Source organism: Melopsittacus undulatus, unplaced genomic scaffold (genome assembly GCF_012275295.1).
Source record: "Melopsittacus undulatus isolate bMelUnd1 unplaced genomic scaffold, bMelUnd1.mat.Z mat_scaffold_83_arrow_ctg1, whole genome shotgun sequence".
Classification (NCBI taxonomy): Eukaryota; Metazoa; Chordata; class Aves; order Psittaciformes; family Psittaculidae; genus Melopsittacus; species Melopsittacus undulatus.
In genome coordinates, this window is record NW_022994639.1 from 124,624 (window position 1) to 143,941 (window position 19,318).

Here is a 19,318-nt window from a genome sequence, read left to right on the forward strand (position 1 = left end):
TGTAGTTGTAAAAAGTTAGTTGTGACAGGATATGCAGTGCCACCGTTGCAAATGGTGTGTGCTGATGACCCCAGCACATTCTCTCAGTGAAGGCAATTGGGTTGTGGAGCAGAGTTCTGACATGGATGCTTACGTGCATCATGTCAGCAGACCTGTTTTCCAGCACAGGTTCGATCCAGAAGGTCATGTTGGTGTAAAAGTTAGTTGTGACAGGAAAGGCAGTGCGACCAGTGGAAATAGTTTGAACACATGACTCCCAGCAACATTTCTGTTTGGTGGTATGTCTGGTGTGCAACACTGCTTAAAAGTTTTTACATGTACAGACCAGATCAGGATTTGATTTCACAGCCCAGACTTCTTTTCAATGAACATTTAGTAGTAAAATTTATTTGCGGCATCAAGGGCAGTGCAATTATTACGAGGCTTAAATGCGTACTGACGGTTCCCAGCACCATCTCTGAGTGCTGGCAATTCGGTTGTGGAGCAGATTTCTGACATAGCTGCTTGTGTGAGCCTGTCAGCAGACATTTTTTTTCCAGCACAGGTTCGATATAGAGGGTCATGTAGGTGTAGAAGTTAGTTGTGACAGAAAGGCAGTGCGACCTTTGCAAATAGTGTGTCCTGATGACTTCCAGCACCATCCCTCTGTGCTATTATGTCGGGTGTGCAACACTGTTTAAACGTTTTCACATGTGTAAACCCGGTCAGGATTTGATTTCACAGCACAGGCTTCTTTGCTATGAAGTTTTCGGTAGTAAAATTTATCTTTGGCATCAAGCGCAGTGTCTGTATTTCCAAAGCTTACATGAGTACTGACGGTTACCAGCCACATCTCTGTGTTCAGGCAATTCGGTTGTGGAGCAGAGTTCTGACATTGCTGCTTTTCAGCAGCATGTAAGCAGACCTGTTTTCCAGCACAGGTTTCGATCCATAGGCTCATGTAGGTGTAAAAGTTAGTTGTGACAGGAAAGGCAGTGCCGCCTCTGCAAATGGTGTGTGCTGATGACTCCCCCGCACGATCTCTGAGTGCAGGCAAATCGCTTGTGGACCAGAGTTCTGACATTACAGCTTGAGTGCAGCATGTCAGCAAACCTGTTTTCCAGCACAGGTTCGATCCAGAAGGTCATGTTGGTGTAAAAATTATTTGTGACAGGAAAGGCAGTGCCGCCTTTGGAAATAGTTTGAGCACATGACTCCCAGCAACATTTCTGTTTGGTGGTATGTCTGGTGTGCAACACTGTTTAAAAAACGTTTTCACTGTGTAAACCCGGTCAGGATTTGATTTCACAGCACAGGGTTCTTTGCTATGAACTTTTAGTAGTAAAATTTATCTTTGGCATCAAGGGCAGTGTCTATATTTCAAAGCTTACATGAGTACTGACGGTTACCAGCCACATCTCTGTGTTCAGGCAATTCGGTTGTGGAGCAGAGTTCTGACATTGCTGCTTTCAGCAGCATGTAAGCAGCCCTGTTTTCCAGCACAGGTTCAATCCAGAGCCACATGTAATTGTAAAAGTTAGTTGTGACAGAAATGCAGTGCCACCGTTGCAAATGGTGTGTGCTGATGACCCCCAGCACATTCTCTCAGTGAAGGCAATTGGGTTGTGGAGCAGAGTTCTGACATGGATGCTTACGTGCATCATGTCAGCAGACCTGTTTTCCCGCACAGGGTTCGATCCAGAAGGTCATGTTGGTGTAAAAGTTAGTTGTGACAGGAAAGGCAGTGCGACCATTGAAAATAGTTTGAAACACATGACTCCCAGCAACATTTCTGTTTGGTGGTATGTCCTGGTGTGCAACACTGTTTAAAAGTTTTTACATGAACAGACCAGATCAGGATTTGATTTCACAGCCCAGACTTCTTTTCAATGAACATTTAGTAGTAAAATTTATTTGCGGCATCAAGGGCAGTGCAATTATTACGAGGCTTAAATGCGTACTGACGGTTCCCAGCACCATCTCTGAGTGCTGGCAATTCGGTTGTGGAGCAGATTTCTGACATTGCTGCTTGTGTGTAGCTTGTCAGCAGACCTGTTTTCCAGCACAGGTTCGATCCATAGGCTCATGTAGGTGTAGAAGTTAGTTGTGACAGCAAAGGCAGTGCGACCTTTGCAAATAGTGTGTCCTGATGACTTCCAGCACCATCCCTCCGTGCTATTATGTCGGGTGTGCAACACTGTTTAAAACGTTTTCACATGTGTAAAACCCGGTCAGGATTTCATTTCACAGCACAGGCTTCTTTGCTATGAAGTTTCGTAGTAAAAATTTATCTTTGGCATCAAGCGCAGTGTCTGTATTTCAAAGCTTACATGAGTACTGACGGTTACCACCACATCTCTGTGTTCAGGCAATTCGGTTGTGGAGCAGAGTTCTGACATTGCTGCTTTTCAGCAGCATGTAAGCAGACCTGTTTTCCAGCACAGGTTCGATCCATAGGCTCATGTAGTTGTAAAAGTTAGTTGTGACAGGAAAGGCAGTGCCGCCTCTGCAAATGGTGTGTGCTGATGACTCCCCCGCACGATCTCTGAGTGCAGGCAAATCGCTTGTGGACCAGAGTTCTGACATTGCAGCTTGAGTGCAGCATGTCAGCAAACCTGTTTTCCAGCACAAGTTCGATCCAGAAGGTCATGTTGGTGTAAAAATTATTTGTGACAGGAAAGGCAGTGCCGCCTTTGGAAATAGTTTGAGCACATGACTCCCAGCAACATTTCTGTTTGGTGGTATGTCTGGTGTGCAACACTTTTTAAACGTTTTCACTGTGTAAACCCGGTCAGGATTTGATTTCACAGCACAGGGTTCTTTGCTATGAACTTTTAGTAGTAAAATTTATCTTTGGCATCAAGGGCAGTGTCTATATTTCAAAGCTTACATGAGTACTGACGGTTACCAGCCACATCTCTGTGTTCAGGCAATTCGGTTGTGGAGCAGAGTTCTGACATTGCTGCTTTTCAGCAGCATGTAAGCAGCCCTGTTTTCCAGCACAGGTTCAATCCAGAGCCACATGTAATTGTAAAAGTTAGTTGTGACAGGAAATGCAGTGCCACCGTTGCAAATGGTGTGTGCTGATGACCCCCAGCACATTCTCTCAGTGAAGGCAATTGGGCTGTGGAGCAGAGTTCTGACATGGATGCTTACGTGCATCATGTCAGCAGACCTGTTTTCCAGCACAGGTTCGATCCAGAAGGTCATGTTGGTGTAAAAGTTAGTTGTGACAGGAAAGGCAGTGCGACCAGTGGAAATAGTTTGAACACATGACTCCCAGCAACATTTCTGTTTGGTGGTATGTCTGGTGTGCAACACTGTTTAAAAGTTTTTACATGAACAGACCAGATCAGGATTTGATTTCACAGCCCAGACTTCTTTTCAATGAACATTTAGTAGTAAATTTTATTTGCGGCATCAAGGGCAGTGCAATTATTACGAGGCTTAAAAGCGTACTGACGGTTCCCAGCACCATCTCTGAGTGCTGGCAATTCGGTTGTGGAGCAGATTTCTGACATAGCTGCTTGTGTGAGCCTGTCAGCAGACATTTTTTTCCAGCACAGGTTCGATATAGAGGGTCATGTAGGTGTAGAAGTTAGTTGTGACAGAAAGGCAGTGCGACCTTTGCAAATAGTGTGTCCTGATGACTTCCAGCACCATCCCTCCGTGCTATTATGTCGGGTGTGCAACACTGTTTAAAACGTTTTCACATGTGTAAACCCGGTCAGGATTTGATTTCACAGCACAGGCTTCTTTGCTATGAAGTTTTAGTAGTAAAATTTATCTTTGGCATCAAGCGCAGTGTCTGTATTTCAAAGCTTACATGAGTACTGACGGTTACCAGCCACATCTCTGTGTTCAGGCAATTCGGTTGTGGAGCAGAGTTCTGACATTGCTGCTTTTCAGCAGCATGTAAGCAGACCTGTTTTCCAGCACAGGTTCGATCCATAGGCTCATGTAGGTGTAAAAGTTAGTTGTGACAGGAAGGCAGTGCCGCCTCTGCAAATGGTGTGTGCTGATGACTCCCCCGCACGATCTCTGAGTGCAGGCAAATCGCTTGTGGACCAGAGTTCTGACATTACAGCTTGAGTGCAGCATGTCAGCAAAACTGTTTTCCAGCACAGGTTCGATCCAGAAGGTCATGTTGGTGTAAAAAATTATTTGTGACAGGAAAGGCAGTGCCGCTTTGGAAATAGTTTGAGCACATGACTCCCAGCAACATTTCTGTTTGGTGGTATGTCTGGTGTGCAACACTGTTTAAAAAACGTTTTCACTGTGTAAACCCGGTCAGGATTTGATTTCACAGCACAGGGTTCTTTGCTATGAACTTTTAGTAGTAAAATTTATCTTTGGCATCAAGGGCAGTGTCCTATATTTCAAAGCTTACATGAGTACTGACGGTTACCAGCCACATCTCTGTGTTCAGGCAATTCGGTTGTGGAGCAGAGTTCTGACATTGCTGCTTTTCAGCAGCATGTAAGGCAGCCCTGTTTTCCAGCACAGGTTCAATCCAGAGCCACATGTAATTGTAAAAGTTAGTTGTGACAGGAAATGCAGTGCCACCGTTGCAAATGGTGTGTGCTGATGACCCCCAGCACATTCTCTCAGTGAAGGCAATTGGGTTGTGGAGCAGAGTTCTGACATGGATGCTTACGTGCATCCTGTCAGCAGACCTGTTTTCCAGCACAGGTTCGATCCATAGGCTCATGTAGGTGTAAAAGTTACTTCTGACAGGAAAGGCAGTGCGACCAGTGGAAATAGTTTGAACACATGACTCCCAGCAACATTTCTGTTTGGTGGTATGTCTGGTGTGCAACACTGCTTAAAAGTTTTTACATGTACAGACCAGATCAGGATTCGATTTCACAGCCCAGGCTTCTTTTCAATGAACATTTAGAACTAAAATTTATTTGTGGCATCAAGGGCAGTGCCGTTATTACGAAGCTTACATGCGTACTGACGGTTCCCAGCACCATCACTGAGTGCTGGCAATTCGGTTGTGGAGCAGATTTCTGACATAGCTGCTTGTGTGAGCCTGTCAGCAGACATTTTTTTCCAGCACAGGTTCGATATAGAGGGTCATGTAGGTGTAGAAGTTAGTTGTGACAGAAAGGCAGTGCGACCTTTGCAAATAGTGTGTCCTGATGACTTCCAGCACCATCCCTCTGTGCTATTATGTCGGGTGTGCAACACTGTTTAAACGTTTTCACATGTGTAAACCCGGTCAGGATTTGATTTCACAGCACAGGCTTCTTTGCTATGAAGTTTTCGTAGTAAAATTTATCTTTGGCATCAAGCGCAGTGTCTGTATTTCAAAGCTTACATGAGTACTGACGGTTACCAGCCACATCTCTGTGTTCAGGCAATTCGGTTGTGGAGCAGAGTTCTGACATTGCTGCTTTTCAGCAGCATGTAAGCAGACCTGTTTTCCAGCACAGGTTCGATCCATAGGCTCATGTATGTGTAAAAGTTAGTTGTGACAGGAAAGGCAGTGCCGCCTCTGCAAATGGTGTGTGCTGATGACTCCCCCGCACGATCTCTGAGTGCAGGCAAATCGCTTGTGGACCAGAGTTCTGACATTACAGCTTGAGTGCAGCATGTCAGCAAAACCTGTTTTCCAGCACAGGTTCGATCCAGAGGTCATGTTGGTGTAAAAATTATTTGTGACAGGAAAGGCAGTGCCGCCTTTGGAAATAGTTTGAGCACATGACTCCCAGCAACATTTCTGTTTGGTGGTATGTCTGGTGTGCAACACTGTTTAAACGTTTTCACTGTGTAAACCCGGTCAGGATTTGATTCACAGCACAGGGTTCTTTGCTATGAAGTTTTAGTAGTAAAATTTATCTTTGGCATCAAGGGCAGTGTCTATATTTCAAAGCTTACATGAGTACTGACGGTTTACCAGCCACATCTCTGTGTTCAGGCAATTCGGTTGTGGAGCAGAGTTCTGACATTGCTGCTTTTCAGCAGCATGTAAGCAGACCTGTTTCCAGCACAGGTTCGATCCAGAAGGTCATGTTGGTGTAAAAGTTAGTTGTGACAGGAAAGGCAGTGCGACCAGTGGAAATAGTTTGAACACATGACTCCCAGCAACATTTCTGTTTGGTGGTATGTCCTGGTGTGCAACACTGTTTAAAAGTTTTACATGAACAGACCAGATCAGGATTTGATTTCACAGCCCAGACTTCTTTTCAATGAACATTTAGTAGTAAAATTTATTTGCGGCATCAAGGGCAGTGCAATTATTACGAGGCTTAAATGCGTACTGACGGTTCCCAGCACCATCTCTGAGTGCTGGCAATTCGGTTGTGGAGCAGATTTCTGACATTGCTGCTTGTGTGTAGCTTGTCAGCAGACCTGTTTTCCAGCACAGGTTCGATCCATAGGCTCATGTAGGTGTAGAAGTTAGTTGTGACAGCAAAGGCAGTGCGACCTTTGCAAATAGTGTGTCCTGATGACTTCCAGCACCATCCCTCCGTGCTATTATGTCGGATGTGCAACACTGTTTAAAACGTTTTCACATGTGTAAACCCGGTCAAGGATTTGATTTCACAGCACAGGCTTCTTTGCTATGAAGTTTTAGTAGTAAAATTTATCTTTGGGATCAAGGGCAAGTGTCTGTATTTCAAAGCTTACATGAGTACTGACGGTTACCCAGCCACATCTCTGTGTTTCAGGCAATTCGGTTGTGGAGCAGAGTTCTGACATTGCTTGCTTTTCAGCAGCATGTAAGCAGACCTGTTTTCCAGCACAGGTTCGATCCATAGGCTCATGTAGTTGTAAAAGTTAGTTGTGACAGGAAAGGCAGTGCCGCCTCTGCAAATGGTGTGTGCTGATGACTCCCCCGCACGATCTCTGAGTGCAGGCAAATCGCTTGTGGACCAGAGTTCTGACATTACAGCTTGAGTGCAGCATGTCAGCAAACCTGTTTTCCAGCACAGGTTCGATCCAGAAGGTCATGTTGGTGTAAAAATTATTTGTGACAGGAAAGGCAGTGCGCCTTTGGAAATAGTTTGAGCACATGACTCCCAGCAACATTTCTGTTTGGTGGTATGTCTGGTGTGCAACACTGTTTAAAACGTTTTTCCACTGTGTAAACCCGGTCAGGATTTGATTTCACAGCACAGGGTTCTTTGCTATGAAGTTTTAGCAGTAAAATTTATCTTTGGCAATCAAGCGCAGTGTCTGTATTTCAAAAGCTTACATGAGTACTGACGGTTACCAGCCACATCTCTGTGTTCAGGCAATTCGGGTTGTGGAGCGAGTTCTGAGCATTGCTGCTTTTCAGCAGCATGTAGCAGACCTGTTTTCCAGCACAGGTTTCGATCCCAGAAGGTCATGTTGGTGTAAAAGTTAGTTGTGACAGGAAAGGCAGTGCGACCAGTGGAAATAGTTTTAAACACATGACTCCAGCAACATTTCTGTTTGGTGGTATGTCTGGTGTGCACACTGTTTAAAAAGTTTTTACATGAACAGACCATATCAGGATTTGATTTCACAGCCCAGACTTCTTTTCAATGAACATTTAGTAGTAAAATTTATTTGCGGCATCAAGGGCAGTGCAATTAATTACGAGGCTTAAATGCGTACTGACGGTTCCCAGCACCATCTCTGAGTGCTGGCAATTCGTTTGTGAGTAGCAGATTTCTGACATTGCTGCTTGTGTGTAGCTTGTCATCAGACCTGTTTTCCAGCACAGGTTTCGATCCATAGGCTCATGTAGGTGTAGAAGTTAGTTGTGACAGCAAAGGCAGTGCGACCTTTGCAAATAGTGTGTCCTGATGACTTCCAGCACCATCCCTCCGTGCTATTATGTCGGATGTGCAACACTGTTAAAAAACGTTTTCACATGTGTAAACCCGGTCAGGATTTGATTTCACAGCACAGGCTTCTTTGCTATGAAGTTTTAGTAGTAAAATTTATCTTTGCATCAAGGGCAGTGTCCTGTATTTCAAAGCTTACATGAGTACTGACGCGGTTACCAGCCACATCTCTGTGTTCAGGCAATTCGGTTGTGGAGCAGAGTTCTGACATGGCTGCTTTTCAGCAGCATGTAAGCAGACCTGTTTTCCAGCACAGGTTCGATCCATAGGCTCATGTAGTTGTAAAAGTTAGTTAGACAGGATATGCAGTGCCACCGTTGCAAATGGTGTGTGCTGATGACCCCCAGCACATTCTCTCAGTGAAGGCAATTGGGTTGTGGAGCAGAGTTCTGACATGGATGCTTACTGCATCATGTCAGCAGACCTGTTTTTCCCAGCACAGGTTCGTCCAGAAGGTCATGTTGGTGTAAAAAGTTAGTTGTGACAGGAAAAGGCAGTGCGACCAGTGGAATAGTTTGAACACATGACTCCCAGCAACATTTCTGTTTGGTGGTATGTACTGGTGTGCAACACTGCTTAAAAAGTTTTTACATGTACAGACCAGATCAGGATTTGATTTCACAGCCCAGGCTTCTTTTCAATGAACATTTAGTACTAAAATTTATTTGTGGCATCAAGGGCAGTGCCGTTATTAAAGCTTACATGCGTACTGACGGTTCCCAGCACCATCTCTGAGTGCTGGCAATTCGGTTGTGGAGCAGATTTCTGACATTGCTGCTTGTGTGTAGCTTGTCAGCAGACCTGTTTTTCCAGCACAGGTTCGATCCATAGGCTCATGTAGGTGTAGAAGTTAGTTGTGACAGAAGGCAGTGCGACCTTTGCAAATAGTGTGTCCTGATGACTTCCAGCACCATCCCTCCGTGCTATTATGTCGGGTGTGCAACACTGTTTAAACGTTTTCACATGTGTAAACCCGGTCAGGATTTGATTTCACAGCACAGGCTTCTTTGCTATGAAGTTTTAGTAGTAAAATTTATCTTTGGCATCAAGCGCAGTGTCTGTATTTCAAAGCTTACATGAGTACTGACGGTTACCAGCCACATCTCTGTGTTCAGGCAATTCGTTGTGGAGCAGAGTTCTGACATTGCTGCTTTTCAGCAGCATGTAAGCAGACCTGTTTTCCAGCACAGGTTCGATCCATAGGCTCATGTAGTTGTAAAAGTTAGTTGTGACAGGAAAGGCAGTGCCGCCTCTGCAAATGGTGTGTGCTGATGACTCCCCCGCACGATCTCTGAGTGCAGGCAATCGCTTGTGGACCAGAGTTCTGACATTACAGCTTGAGTGCAGCATGTCAGCAAACCTGTTTTCCAGCACAGGTTCGATCCAGAAGGTCATGTTGGTGTAAAAATTATTTGTGACAGGAAAGGCAGTGCCGCCTTTGGAAATAGTTTGAGCACATGACTCCCAGCAACATTTCTGTTTGGTGGTATGTCTGGTGTGCAACACTGTTTAAACGTTTTCACTGTGTAAACCCGGTCAGGATTTGATTTCACAGCACAGGCTTCTTTGCTATGAAGTTTTAGTAGTAAAATTTATCTTTGGCATCAAGCGCAGTGTCTGTATTTCAAAGCTTACATGAGTACTGACGGTTACCAGCCACATCTCTGTGTTCAGGCAATTCGGTTGTGGAGCAGAGTTCTGACATTGCTGCTTTTCAGCAGCATGTAAGCAGACCTGTTTTCCAGCACAGGTTCGATCCAGAAGGTCATGTTGGTGTAAAAGTTAGTTGTGACAGGAAGGCAGTGCGACCAGTTGGAAATAGTTTGAACACATGACTCCCAGCAACATTTCTGTTTGGTGGTATGTCTGGTGTGCAACACTGTTTAAAAGTTTTTACATGAACAGACCAGATCAGGATTTGATTTCACAGCCCAGGCTTCTTTTCAATGAACATTTAGTAGTAAAATTTATTTGTGCATCAAGGGCAGTGCCGTATTACGAGGCTTACATGCGTACTGACGGTTCCCAGCACCATCTCTGAGTGCTGGCAATTCGGTTGTGGAGCAGATTTCTGACATTGCTGCTTGTGTGCAGCATGTCAGCAGACCTGTTTTCCAGCACAGGTTCGATCCATAGGTCATGTAGGTGTAAAAGTTAGTTGTGACAGAAAGGCAGTGCGACCTTTGCAAATAGTGTGTCCTGATGACTTCCAGCACCATCCCTCCGTGCTATTATGTCGGGTGTGCAACACTGTTTAAACGTTTTCACATGTGTAAACCCGGTCAGGATTTGATTTCACAGCACAGGCTTCTTTGCTATGAAGTTTTAGTAGTAAAATTTATCTTTGGCATCAAGGCAGTGTCTATATTTCAAAGCTTACATGAGTACTGACGGTTACCAGCCACATCTCTGTGTTCAGGCAATTCGGTTGTGGAGCAGAGTTCTGACATTGCTGCTTTTCAGCAGCATGTAAGCAGCCCTGTTTTCCAGCACAGGTTCGATCCATAGCTCATGTATTGTAAAAGTTAGTTGTGACAGGATATGCAGTGCCACCGTTGCAAATGGTGTGTGCTGATGACCCCCAGCACATTCTCTCAGTGAAGGCAATTGGGTTGTGGAGCAGAGTTCTGACATGGATGCTTACGTGCATCATGTCAGCAGACCTGTTTTCCAGCACAGGTTCGATCCAGAAGGTCATGTTGGTGTAAAAGTTAGTTGTGACAGGAAAGGCAGTGCGACCAGTGGAAATAGTTTGAACACATGACTCCCAGCAACATTTCTGTTTGGTGGTATGTCTGGTGTGCAACACTGTTTAAAAGTTTTTACATGAACAGACCAGATCAGGATTTGATTTCACAGCCCAGGCTTCTTTTCAATGAACATTTAGTAGTAAAATTTATTTGTGGCATCAAGGGCAGTGCAATTATTACGAGGCTTAAATGCGTACTGACGGTTCCCAGCACCATCTCTGAGTGCTGGCAATTCGGTTGTGGAGCAGATTTCTGACATAGCTGCTTGTGTGAGCCTGTCAGCAGACATTTTTTTCCAGCACAGGTTCGATATAGAGGGTCATGTAGGTGTAAAGTTAGTTGTGACAGAAAGGCAGTGCGACCTTTGCAAATAGTGTGTCCTGATGACTTCCAGCACCATCCCTCCGTGCTATTATGTCGGGTGTGCAACACTGTTTAAACGTTTTCACATGTGTAAACCCGGTCAGGATTTGATTTCACAGCACAGGCTTCTTTGCTATGAAGTTTTAGTAGTAAAATTTATCTTTGGCATCAAGCGCAGTGTCTGTATTTCAAAGCTTACATGAGTACTGACGGTTACCAGCCACATCTCTGTGTTCAGGCAATTCGGTTGTGGAGCAGAGTTCTGACATTGCTGCTTTTCAGCAGCATGTAAGCAGACCTGTTTTCCAGCACAGGTTCGATCCATAGGCTCATGTAGGTGTAAAAGTTAGTTGTGACAGGAAAGGCAGTGCCGCCTCTGCAAATGGTGTGTGCTGATGACTCCCCCGCACGATCTCTGAGTGCAGGCAAATCGCTTGTGGACCAGAGTTCTGACATTACAGCTTGAGTGCAGCATGTCAGCAAACCTGTTTTCCAGCACAGGTTCGATCCAGAAGGTCATGTTGGTGTAAAAATTATTTGTGACAGGAAAGGCAGTGCCGCCTTTGGAAATAGTTTGAGCACATGACTCCCAGCAACATTTCTGTTTGGTGGTATGTCTGGTGTGCAACACTTTTTAAACGTTTTCACTGTGTAAACCCGGTCAGGATTTGATTTCACAGCACAGGGTTCTTTGCTATGAACTTTTAGTAGTAAAATTTATCTTTGGCATCAAGGGCAGTGTCTATATTTCAAAGCTTACATGAGTACTGACGGTTACCAGCCACATCTCTGTGTTCAGGCAATTCGGTTGTGGAGCAGAGTTCTGACATTGCTGCTTTTCAGCAGCATGTAAGCAGCCCTGTTTTCCAGCACAGGTTCAATCCAGAGCCACATGTAATTGTAAAAGTTAGTTGTGACAGGAAATGCAGTGCCACCGTTGCAAATGGTGTGTGCTGATGACCCCCAGCACATTCTCTCAGTGAAGGCAATTGGGTTGTGGAGCAGAGTTCTGACATGGATGCTTACGTGCATCATGTCAGCAGACCTGTTTTCCAGCACAGGTTCGATCCAGAAGGTCATGTTGGTGTAAAAGTTAGTTGTGACAGGAAAGGCAGTGCGACCAGTGGAAATAGTTTGAACACATGACTCCCAGCAACATTTCTGTTTGGTGGTATGTCTGGTGTGCAACACTGTTTAAAAGTTTTTACATGAACAGACCAGATCAGGATTCGATTTCACAGCCCAGGCTTCTTTTCAATGAACATTTAGTAGTAAAATTTATTTGTGGCATCAAGGGCAGTGCAATTATTACGAGGCTTAAATGCGTACTGACGGTTCCCAGCAACATCTCTGAGTGCTGGCAATTCGGTTGTGGAGCAGATTTCTGACATTGCTGCTTGTGTGTAGCTTGTCAGCAGACCTGTTTTCCAGCACAGGTTCGATCCATAGGCTCATGTAGGTGTAAAAGTTAGTTGTGACAGAAAGGCAGTGCGACCTTTGCAAATAGTGTGTCCTGATGACTTCCAGCACCATCCCTCCGTGCTATTATGTCGGGTGTGCAACACTGTTTAAACGTTTTCACATGTGTAAACCCGGTCAGGATTTGATTTCACAGCACAGGCTTCTTTGCTATGAAGTTTTAGTAGTAAAATTTATCTTTGGCATCAAGCGCAGTGTCTGTATTTCAAAGCTTACATGAGTACTGACGGTTACCAGCCACATCTCTGTGTTCAGGCAATTCGGTTGTGGAGCAGAGTTCTGACATTGCTGCTTTTCAGCAGCATGTAAGCAGACCTGTTTTCCAGCACAGGTTCGATCCATAGGCTCATGTAGTTGTAAAAGTTAGTTGTGACAGGAAAGGCAGTGCCGCCTCTGCAAATGGTGTGTGCTGATGACTCCCCCGCACGATCTCTGAGTGCAGGCAAATCGCTTGTGGACCAGAGTTCTGACATTACAGCTTGAGTGCAGCATGTCAGCAAACCTGTTTTCCAGCACAGGTTCGATCCAGAAGGTCATGTTGGTGTAAAAATTATTTGTGACAGGAAAGGCAGTGCCGCCTTTGGAAATAGTTTGAGCACATGACTCCCAGCAACATTTCTGTTTGGTGGTATGTCTGGTGTGCAACACTGTTTAAACGTTTTCACTGTGTAAACCCGGTCAGGATTTGATTTCACAGCACAGGGTTCTTTGCTATGAACTTTTAGTAGTAAAATTTATCTTTGGCATCAAGGGCAGTGTCTATATTTCAAAGCTTACATGAGTACTGACGGTTACCAGCCACATCTCTGTGTTCAGGCAATTCGGTTGTGGAGCAGAGTTCTGACATTGCTGCTTTTCAGCAGCATGTAAGCAGCCCTGTTTTCCAGCACAGGTTCAATCCAGAGCCACATGTAATTGTAAAAGTTAGTTGTGACAGGAAATGCAGTGCCACCGTTGCAAATGGTGTGTGCTGATGACCCCCAGCACATTCTCTCAGTGAAGGCAATTGGGTTGTGGAGCAGAGTTCTGACATGGATGCTTACGTGCATCATGTCAGCAGACCTGTTTTCCAGCACAGGTTCGATCCAGAAGGTCATGTTGGTGTAAAAGTTAGTTGTGACAGGAAAGGCAGTGCGACCAGTGGAAATAGTTTGAACACATGACTCCCAGCAACATTTCTGTTTGGTGGTATGTCTGGTGTGCAACACTGTTTAAAAGTTTTTACATGAACAGACCAGATCAGGATTTGATTTCACAGCCCAGGCTTCTTTTCAATGAACATTTAGTACTAAAATTTATTTGTGGCATCAAGGGCAGTGCCGTTATTACGAAGCTTAAATGCGTACTGACGGTTCCCAGCACCATCTCTGAGTGCTGGCAATTCGGTTGTGGAGCAGATTTCTGACATTGCTGCTTGTGTGTAGCTTGTCAGCAGACCTGTTTTCCAGCACAGGTTCGATCCAGAAGGTCATGTTGGTGTAAAAGTTAGTTGTGACAGAAAGGCAGTGCGACCTTTGCAAATAGTGTGTCCTGATGACTTCCAGCAACATCCCTCCGTGCTATTATGTCGGGTGTGCAACACTGTTTAAACGTTTTCACATGTGTAAACCCGGTCAGGATTTGATTTCACAGCACAGGCTTCTTTGCTATGAAGTTTTAGTAGTAAAATTTATCTTTGGCATCAAGCGCAGTGTCTGTATTTCAAAGCTTACATGAGTACTGACGGTTACCAGCCACATCTCTGTGTTCAGGCAATTCGGTTGTGGAGCAGAGTTCTGACATTGCTGCTTTTCAGCAGCATGTAAGCAGACCTGTTTTCCAGCACAGGTTCGATCCATAGGCTCATGTAGTTGTAAAAGTTAGTTGTGACAGGAAAGGCAGTGCCGCCTCTGCAAATGGTGTGTGCTGATGACTCCCCCCACGATCTCTGAGTGCAGGCAAATCGCTTGTGGACCAGAGTTCTGACATTACAGCTTGAGTGCAGCATGTCAGCAAACCTGTTTTCCAGCACAGGTTCGATCCAGATGGTCATGTTGGTGTAAAAATTATTTGTGACAGGAAAGGCAGTGCCGCCTTTGGAAATAGTTTGAGCACATGACTCCCAGCAACATTTCTGTTTGGTGGTATGTCTGGTGTGCAACACTGTTTAAACGTTTTCACTGTGTAAACCCGGTCAGGATTTGATTTCACAGCACAGGGTTCTTTGCTATGAACTTTTAGTAGTAAAATTTATCTTTGGCATCAAGGGCAGTGTCTATATTTCAAAGCTTACATGAGTACTGACGGTTACCAGCCACATCTCTGTGTTCAGGCAATTCGGTTGTGGAGCAGAGTTCTGACATTGCTGCTTTTCAGCAGCATGTAAGCAGCCCTGTTTTCCAGCACAGGTTCAATCCAGAGCCACATGTAATTGTAAAAGTTAGTTGTGACAGGAAATGCAGTGCCACCGTTGCAAATGGTGTGTGCTGATGACCCCCAGCACATTCTCTCAGTGAAGGCAATTGGGTTGTGGAGCAGAGTTCTGACATGGATGCTTACGTGCATCATGTCAGCAGACCTGTTTTCCAGCACAGGTTCGATCCAGAAGGTCATGTTGGTGTAAAAGTTAGTTGTGACAGGAAAGGCAGTGCGACCAGTGGAAATAGTTTGAACACATGACTCCCAGCAACATTTCTGTTTGGTGGTATGTCTGGTGTGCAACACTGCTTAAAAGTTTTTACATGTACAGACCAGATCAGGATTCGATTTCACAGCCAGGCTTCTTTTCAATGAACATTTAGTACTAAAATTTATTTGTGCATCAAGGGCAGTGCCGTTATTACGAAGCTTACATGCGTACTGACGGTTCCCAGCACCATCTCTGAGTGCTGGCAATTCGGTTGTGGAGCAGATTTCTGACATTGCTGCTTGTGTGAGCTTGTCAGCAGACCTTTTTTCCAGCACAGGTTCGATCCAGGGTCATGTAGGTGTAAAGTTAGTTGTGACAGAAAGGCAGTGCGACCTTTGCAAATAGTGTGTCCTGATGACTTCCAGCACCATCCCTCCGTGCTATTATGTCGGGTGTGCAACACTGTTTAAACGTTTTCACATGTGTAAACCCGGTCAGGATTTGATTTCACAGCACAGGCTTCTTTGCTATGAACTTTTAGTAGTAAAATTTATCTTTGGCATCAAGGCAGTGTCTATATTTCAAAGCTTACATGAGTACTGACGGTTACCAGCCACATCTCTGTGTTCAGGCAATTCGGTTGTGGAGCAGAGTTCTGACATTGCTGCTTTTCAGCAGCATGTAAGCAGCCCTGTTTTCCAGCACAGGTTCAATCCAGAGCCACATGTAATTGTAAAAGTTAGTTTTGACAGGAAATGCAGTGCCACCGTTGCAAATGGTGTGTGCTGATGACCCCCAGCACATTCTCTCAGTGAAGGCAATTGGGTTGTGGAGCAGAGTTCTGACATGGATGCTTACGTGCATCATGTCAGCAGACCTGTTTTCCAGCACAGGTTCGATCCAGAAGGTCATGTTGGTGTAAAAGTTAGTTGTGACAGGAAAGGCAGTGCGACCAGTGGAAATAGTTTGAACACATGACTCCCAGCAACATTTCTGTTTGGTGGTATGTCTGGTGTGCAACACTGTTTAAAAGTTTTTACATGTACAGACCAGATCAGGATTTGATTTCACAGCCCAGGCTTCTTTTCAATGAACATTTAGTAGTAAAATTTATTTGTGGCATCAAGGGCAGTGCAATTATTACGAGGCTTAAATGCGTACTGACGGTTCCCAGCACCATCTCTGAGTGCTGGCAATTCGGTTGTGGAGCAGATTTCTGACATTGCTGCTTGTGTGTAGCTTGTCAGCAGACCTGTTTTCCAGCACAGGTTCGATCCATAGGCTCATGTAGGTGTAAAAGTTAGTTGTGACAGCAAAGGCAGTGCGACCTTTGCAAATAGTGTGTCCTGATGACTTCCAGGACCATCCCTCCGTGCTATTATGTCGGGTGTGCAACACTGTTTAAACGTTTTCACATGTGTAAACCCGGTCAGGATTTCATTTCACAGCACAGGCTTCTTTGCTATGAAGTTTTAGTAGTAAAATTTATCTTTGGCATCAAGCGCAGTGTCTGTATTTCAAAGCTTACATGAGTACTGACGGTTACCAGCCACATCTCTGTGTTCAGGCAATTCGGTTGTGGAGCAGAGTTCTGACATTGCTGCTTTTCAGCAGCATGTAAGCAGACCTGTTTTCCAGCACAGGTTCGATCCATAGGCTCATGTAGTTGTAAAAGTTAGTTGTGACAGGAAAGGCAGTGCCGCCTCTGCAAATGGTGTGTGCTGATGACTCCCCCGCACGATCTCTGAGTGCAGGCAAATCGCTTGTGGACCAGAGTTCTGACATTACAGCTTGAGTGCAGCATGTCAGCAAACCTGTTTTCCAGCACAGGTTCGATCCAGAAGGTCATGTTGGTGTAAAAATTATTTGTGACAGGAAAGGCAGTGCCGCCTTTGGAAATAGTTTGAGCACATGACTCCCAGCAACATTTCTGTTTGGTGGTATGTCTGGTGTGCAACACTGTTTAAACGTTTTCACTGTGTAAACCCGGTCAGGATTTGATTTCACAGCACAGGGTTCTTTGCTATGAACTTTTAGTAGTAAAATTTATCTTTGGCATCAAGGGCAGTGTCTATATTTCAAAGCTTACATGAGTACTGACGGTTACCAGCCACATCTCTGTGTTCAGGCAATTCGGTTGTGGAGCAGAGTTCTGACATTGCTGCTTTTCAGCAGCATGTAAGCAGCCCTGTTTTCCAGCACAGGTTCAATCCAGAGCCACATGTAATTGTAAAAGTTAGTTGTGACAGGAAATGCAGTGCCACCGTTGCAAATGGTGTGTGCTGATGACCCCCAGCACATTCTCTCAGTGAAGGCAATTGGGTTGTGGAGCAGAGTTCTGACATGGATGCTTACGTGCATCATGTCAGCAGACCTGTTTTCCAGCACAGGTTCGATCCAGAAGGTCATGTTGGTGTAAAAGTTAGTTGTGACAGGAAAGGCAGTGCGACCAGTGGAAATAGTTTGAACACATGACTCCCAGCAACATTTCTGTTTGGTGGTATGTCTGGTGTGCAACACTGTTTAAAAGTTTTTACATGTACAGACCAGATCAGGATTCGATTTCACAGCCCAGGCTTCTTTTCAATGAACATTTAGTACTAAAATTTATTTGTGGCATCAAGGGCAGTGCCGTTATTACGAAGCTTACATGCGTACTGACGGTTCCCAGCACCATCTCTGAGTGCTGGCAATTCGGTTGTGGAGCAGATTTCTGACATGCTGCTTGTGTGAGCCTGTCAGCAGACCTGTTTTCCAGCACAGGTTCGATCCAGAGGGTCATGTAGGTGTAAAAGTTAGTTGTGACAGAAAGGCAGTGCGACCTTTGCAAATAGTGTGTCCTGATGACTTCCAGCACCATCCCTCCGTGCTATTATGTCGGGTGTGCAACACTGTTTAAACGTTTTCACATGTGTAAACCCGGTCAGGATTTGATTTCACAGCACAGGCTTCTTTGCTATGAAGTTTTCGTAGTAAAATTTATCTTTGGCATCAAGCGCAGTGTCTGTATTTCAAAGCTTACATGAGTACTGACGGTTACCAGCCACATCTCTGTGTTCAGGCAATTCGGTTGTGGAGCAGAGTTCTGACATTGCTGCTTTTCAGCAGCATGTAAGCAGACCTGTTTTCCAGCACAGGTTCGATCCATAGGCTCATGTATGTGTAAAAGTTAGTTGTGACAGGAAAGGCAGTGCCGCCTCTGCAAATGGTGTGTGCTGATGACTCCCCCGCACGATCTCTGAGTGCAGGCAAATCGCTTGTGGACCAGAGTTCTGACATTACAGCTTGAGTGCAGCATGTCAGCAAACCTGTTTTCCAGCACAGGTTCGATCCAGAAGGTCATGTTGGTGTAAAAATTATTTGTGACAGGAAAGGCAGTGCCGCCTTTGGAAATAGTTTGAGCACATGACTCCCAGCAACATTTCTGTTTGGTGGTATGTCTGGTGTGCAACACTGTTTAAACGTTTTCACTGTGTAAACCCGGTCAGGATTTGATTTCACAGCACAGGGTTCTTTGCTATGAACTTTTAGTAGTAAAATTTATCTTTGGCATCAAGGGCAGTGTCTATATTTCAAAGCTTACATGAGTACTGACGGTTACCAGCCACATCTCTGTGTTCAGGCAATTCGGTTGTGGAGCAGAGTTCTGACATTGCTGCTTTTCAGCAGCATGTAAGCAGCCCTGTTTTCCAGCACAGGTTCAATCCAGAGCCACATGTAATTGTAAAAGTTAGTTGTGACAGGAATGCAGTGCCACCGTTGCAAATGGTGTGTGCTGATGACCCCCAGCACATTCTCTCAGTGAAGGCAATTGGGTTGTGGAGCAGAGTTCTGACATGGATGCTTACGTGCATCATGTCAGCAGACCTGTTTTCCAGCACAGGTTCGATCCAGAAGGTCATGTTGGTGTAAAAGTTAGTTGTGACAGGAAAGGCAGTGCGACCAGTGGAAATAGTTTGAACACATGACTCCCAGCAACATTTCTGTTTGGTGGTATGTCTGGTGTGCAACACTGTTTAAAAGTTTTTACATGTACAGACCAGATCAGGATTCGATTTCACAGCCCAGGCTTCTTTTCAATGAACATTTAGTACTAAAATTTATTTGTGGCATCAAGGGCAGTGCCGTTATTACGAAGCTTACATGCGTACTGACGGTTCCCAGCACCATCTCTGAGTGCTGGCAATTCGGTTGTGGAGCAGATTTCTGACATAGCTGCTTGTGTGAGCCTGTCAGCAGACATTTTTTTCCAGCACAGGTTCGATATAGAGGGTCATGTAGGTGTAGAAGTTAGTTGTGACAGAAAGGCAGTG